The sequence below is a fragment of the Vitis vinifera genome, chromosome 5 (genome assembly GCF_030704535.1).
Source record: "Vitis vinifera cultivar Pinot Noir 40024 chromosome 5, ASM3070453v1".
NCBI lineage: Eukaryota > Viridiplantae > Streptophyta > Magnoliopsida > Vitales > Vitaceae > Vitis > Vitis vinifera.
The window spans coordinates 5,615,797-5,621,796 of NC_081809.1; positions in this window are offsets into that span (position 1 = coordinate 5,615,797).

The following is a 6,000-nucleotide window of genomic DNA, read 5'->3' on the forward strand; positions in this document are numbered from 1 at the left end:
AAAGACAAAGTTTGTGAAGCTTGTCAAATGGGAAAGCAAATCAAAAACTCTTTTAAAAACAAAAATTTCATTTCAACAACTAGACCTCTTGAATTGTTGCATATGAATTTATTTGGTCCCTCTATGACACCAAGCCTTGGAGGAAAATCTTATACTTTTGTTATTGTGGATGACTTCTCTAGATACACTTGGGTCTTATTTTTAAGTCAAAAGAATGAAGCCTTTTATGAGTTTTCAAAGTTTTGCAACAAGGTTCAAAATGAAAAAGGTTTTACAATTACTTGTATAAGAAGTGATCATGGGAGAGAATTTGAAAATATTGATTTTGAATACTATTGCAATAAGTATGGTATTAACCACAACTTTTCGGCTCCTAGAACCCCTCAACAAAATGGGGTAGTTGAAAGGAAAAATAGATATCTTCAAGAAATGGCTAGAACCATGCTAAATGAAAACAATTTACATAAATAATTTTGGGTCGAAGCCGTTAACACTTCTTGTTATGTTTTAAATAGAATTTTATTAAGGCCTATTCTTAAGAAAACTCTCTATGAGCTTTGGAAAAACAAGAAACCCAACATTAGCTATTTCAAAGTCTTTGGGTGCAAATACTTTATATTAAACACCAAAGACAATCTTGGAAAATTTGATGCAAAATCGGATGTTGGAATTTTTCTTGGTTACTCAACTTCAAGTAAAGCTTTTAGAGTTTTTAACAAAAGAACCATGGTAGTTGAGGAGTCCATCCATGTTATTTTTTATGAATCTAACAATTTTCTCCAAGAAAGAGAGAGCTTTGATGATGATTTAGGCTTGGAGACCTCCATGGGAAAATTACAAATTGAAGATAGAAGGCAACAAGAAGAAGTTGTAGAAGATACCAAGAAAGAGGAATCACCTTTGGCACTACCTCCTCCTCAACAAGTGCAAGGTGAATCAAGTCAAGACCTCCCTAAAGATTGGAAGTTTGTCATCAACCACCCACAAGATCAAATTATAGGTAATCTATCAGTGGGGTAAGAACTAGATCATCCCTTAGAAATATTTGCAATAATATTACTTTTATCTCTCAAATTGAACCTAAAAATATAAAAGATGCTCTAGTTGATGAAAATTGGATGATTGTCATGCAAGAAGAGTTAAACCAATTTGAAAGAAGTGAAGTATGGGAATTAGTGCCAATACCTCAAAATCAAAGTGTTATTGGAACTAGATGGGTCTTTAGAAACAAAATGGATGAAAACGACATAATTATAAGGAATAAAGCAAGATTGGTAGCCCAAGGTTTTAATCAAGAAGAATAGATAGATTATGAAGAAACCTTTGTTCCCGTAACTAGATTGGAAGCCATTAGGATGCTACTTGCCTTTACATGTTTTAAAGACTTTGTTTTATATCAAATGGATGTGAAAAGTGCTTTCTTAAATGACTTTATAAATGAAGAGGTATATGTTGAAAAACCACCCGGTTTTCAAAGTTTTAACTTTCCTAATCATGTTTTTAGACTTAAAAAGGCACTTTATGGTTTGAAATAAGCACCTAGAGCATGGTATGAAAGATTGAGTAAATTTCTTTTGAAAAAGGGTTTTAAAATGGGAAAAATTGACACAACTCTTTTCATAAAAACCAAAGATAATGACATGCTCTTAGTACAAATATACGTTGATGATATCATTTTTGGAGCTACTAATGTTTCTCTTTGTGAAGAATTCTCTAAATGCATGCATAGTGAGTTCGAAATGAGCATGATGGGAGAACTTAACTTCTTTCTTGGACTTCAAATCAAGCAACTAAAGGAAGGAACCTTCATTAATCAAGCCAAGTATATAAGGGATCTCCTCAAAAGGTTCAATATGGAGGAAGCCAAAACAATGAAGACTCCAATGAGTTCATCCATCAAGCTTGACATGGATGAGAAAGGTAAGCCCGTCAACTCAACTATGTATAGAGACATGATAGGTTCTTTGCTATACTTGACCGCTAGTAGACCCGACATCATGTATAGTGTATGCTTGTGTGCTAGATTTCAATCTTGCCCTAAGGAATCTCATTTAAGTGCTGTAAAACGAATTCTTAAATATTTAAAATGAACTATGGACATAGGCCTATGGTATCCTAAGGGTGATAACTTTAAATTAATTGGATACTCGGATGTCGACTTTGCCGGTTGTAAAGTTGAGAGGAAAAGCACTAATGACACTTGTCATTTCCTAGGACACTCACTTGTTTCGTGGCATAGTAAGAAGCAAAATTCGGTAGCCTTGTCTACGGCGGAAGCCGAATACATAGCAACCGGTTTATGTTGTGCACAAATCATTTGGATGAAACAAACACTTAGTAATTTCAATTTGATTTTTGAGCATGTTCCTATAAAATGTGATAACACTAGTGCCATAAATATTTCAAAGAATCCGGTACAACACTCTAGGACTAAGCATATAGAGATAAGACATCATTTTCTTAGAGACCATGCACAAAAGAGTGACATTACACTTGAATTTGTAAGCACAAAAGATCAACTTGCCGATATTTTTACAAAACCCCTAAGTGAAGAGCAATTTGTTGATATTAGAAGACAACTAGGGGTGATTTCTTTATGATAAAATGATTGCTTGATGAATTCTTGTTGATATTGCTCTTGATATACCCTATGATTGCGTGAAATTTATATCATATGCATCATATAGAAATAATCATAGGAAAAATGTCAAAATTTGACCAAAAATCAAAATTCCTGTGGCATTGGACATAAAAAATTGGGGATTTCAACTGAAAATGGCAAGAGGAGGATCACGAGACAAGAAAATGCAAGAAAATTTGGAAAAATTGATCGTTGACCATGCCGTTGACCGTTGACCGTTAACTAGGCGATCGACCGGTTGAGGAACCGGTTGACCGGTTCGTCGGGGCTAAGAATTTAAAACGCCCCCCGCACGCTTCATTTCTCCCATTTTCTCCTTCAGAGCTTGCCGTCCCTTCACATCCCTGCTTCCAAAAGACTTTTTGGCCAGATTTCGGACCGATTGCAGGTTGAGGACTTGATTTTGGGACAGATTTGAGCTAGGGTTTTGGTTTGGAACCCAGGGTTTCACCTCTTGAGAGCGTCTCCTCTTTGCACCACGCATCTCAAGGCTGTTCAGCTCCATCTCCGAGCGTCTAGGGTTTCGGGTTGGTGGTTGCTTTTCCCTCTTTGCTTTCCTTCTCTCTTTGGACTTTTTTTTTCCTCTTTTGTTTCATAGGATGGCACTACGGAGAGAGACGGGCACTTCCAGGGCTTAGAGCAAGCGCCCTGCTGAACCATCTCAGCCCGAGTAGACGGAGGCTCGTCAAAAGGCGAGGTTTGACACGACACTCTTCAGTTCGAATGAAGACTATCAGCGCTACAAGAAAAAATTTGCTCAGAGGAAAGTCGTCCCAAGGAGAAGTGAATTTCTCCCAACTTCAACACTTCGGGTTTGAGGGACTATTCGGACGGATGGGATGACTGCCCGTAGTGACGATCTCTGAGCCGATCTTCCCGACTCTGGTACGAGCTTTCTATTCTCGGGCGACCTACGGGCTTGGAGGACCCGTATTATCCACTATGAGAGGCGTTGAGATCCGCTTGAGTCCCGAGAGCATCTGTCGTATTCTCGACATCCCTTCGATTGGACTCCGTGTTTATGAGGCCAAGACATGGCCCACTGTGCCGGGATTTGAGCCTAGAGAGGCTGTTCAGAGGTTGTGCGGACTTGCCGATCCCTAGGGGATGGGCAAACCATCAGCTCACAGCTTGACAGTGACTAGCCGAGTCCTTCACCATATGATCTGTTCGATTCTCTTGCCACGTGGAGGACATCGAGATGAGGTCTCCTACCTCGAGGCTTTCATTGTGGACTCGATCCTCACCGGGAGACGGATTCATGTTGGATACCTTATGATGATGCATATGATCTCTTGTGTTGAGAGCTTGACACGAGTACTCTCCTACGACCACTTCTTTACCCGTGTTGAGCAGAGAGACAGATTTTAAGGCCCCCACCACCTATGACACGTATGATGAGCAGTCTCTGGGGCGCATGAAGTTCGAGAAGGCACCCGATGGCTCCTGGGTTAGGAAAGCCGAGCGACAGGCCCGGGGACATGATCAGATACACCCCGGAGTAGAGGAGGAGGTCGAGATCAGAGAGATGGAGGATGGGTTGGACCTTCAGAGATACTTTGAGTAGAGAGGGCCCGAACTTGACATTCCGCCTCCACATCAGTCAGAGGGCATTCATGTTGAGGCTACCTTCTTCGAGCCTATGATGATTGAGTCGTCTTTCCCAGCAGGCCCTTCATCTCAGCCATCATTTACCGAGCTACCATCTCAGGCACCTCATGTTCCTGATCATGCGCCTTTGATGGATCTCTCCGCGTAGATTAGTTCTCTTGGGACTCGTATGGAGGAGCTTGCCCTAGTCCATGACTCCTGCTTCTACTCTATGGAAGAGCATCTCGATTAGTATCAGACTAGAGTCACCTCTCGGTTTGATCACTTCCAGCAACGATTTGAGCGCATAGAGGAGCGTATGGATCAGCAGCAGGCTACCTTCGACCATCTCGAGCAGCGCATGAATCGTATTGAGAGCCGTTAGGCAAGTCAGCATGAGGAGATGATAACATATCTCTGCTCTGTGTTTCCTCCTCCACCCCCTCAACCTTGAGACTATCTAGACATCCTCCTTCATTTCTTTTTTATGTTGCCAAAGGGGGAGATATTTATAGGATCTAGGATCTATAGGATCTAGGAGACTTTCATGCATGTCACATGTTATCATTGTCATATCTATCTTATTATACATGTGAGATTTCCTTATATATATGACATGATATTTTTATCCATTGATTTTTCGTGTTTTACATTGCTTATCGTTTGATTGATCTATGATTGGTTTGAGGGGGAGATTTCTTTCTTTCCTAGATAACCAAGGTTTGTCATCATAAAAAAGGGGGAGATTGTTAGCCCAAGGGTTCTCCTAATCGGGTTTTGATGATAACAAGTCATGGTTAAGTAACTAATTGGTTTAATGCTTAAGAATCTCAGGTATAAACTCGAAAATTCATCAAATGACCAAATAGATACAAGATCGAGATGCTTGGAAGACTTGAGATCATATGAAACTAATGTAAGATGAATGCATGAGTGCACTTAGGATTTTCATACGTTTTCATGCATCTTAGAAAACTCGGTTTATTCTTTAAAACGTCGACTTCATTAAAACCCGAGTTTTTAACTAATTTACCTTAGGCAAAATGTTTCAAAATTGGCTTAATAATTTACCTAAAGACCTTGCCTAAGTGTTAGAAAAGAAAGGAATCAAAAAATAGGTTTCTCGGGGCCAAAAAGGCTCAACCGGTCGAGGCTATGGTCAATCGGTCAACCAGTTAAGGAACCGGTCGACCGGTTTAGGTCGTCCGGTCGAGGACCAATCGAGGAAGGTTAAAAAAATTCTCTCTCTCCCAGTAGCCTTCTCTTCCTGGTCGAGGTGTTTCCTTTACCGGTTGAGGTCTGGTCGAGGTCCGATTAAGGCAACGGTAACCTGTCATGCATTAAATGCTCCAACGGCTAGTGAACCGGTCGACCCCTAGCTCAATCGGACGAGGTTGCCTTTTGCTGATTTTGACTCTCGAGCTTAGAAACCTATAAATTGAGAGCTCCACTTCATTTATTGATAAGAGAACACTTACATTCAAAGCCCACCTACCTTTTCTTGATAAAAAAGCTCTCATTTCTTTCATAAGTGTATTAAATCACCACTTGCATATCCTCTAGTGCACTCTTGTTGTCATCCTAGTTTTGCCTTGTATTTGAGCCATCTTTAAGCTAGGTTGAGTGAGTATATTTTGTAACAATCTGAGTGTTAAAGCCTTCAAGAGGGTTGAATCTTGAAGAGGTTGTGTAAGAGCACATTAGAGCCGGAATCCAAGTGTAATAAGATTGGAAGCTTGGTTGAAGCTTCAAGTTAATGGAACCCTCAC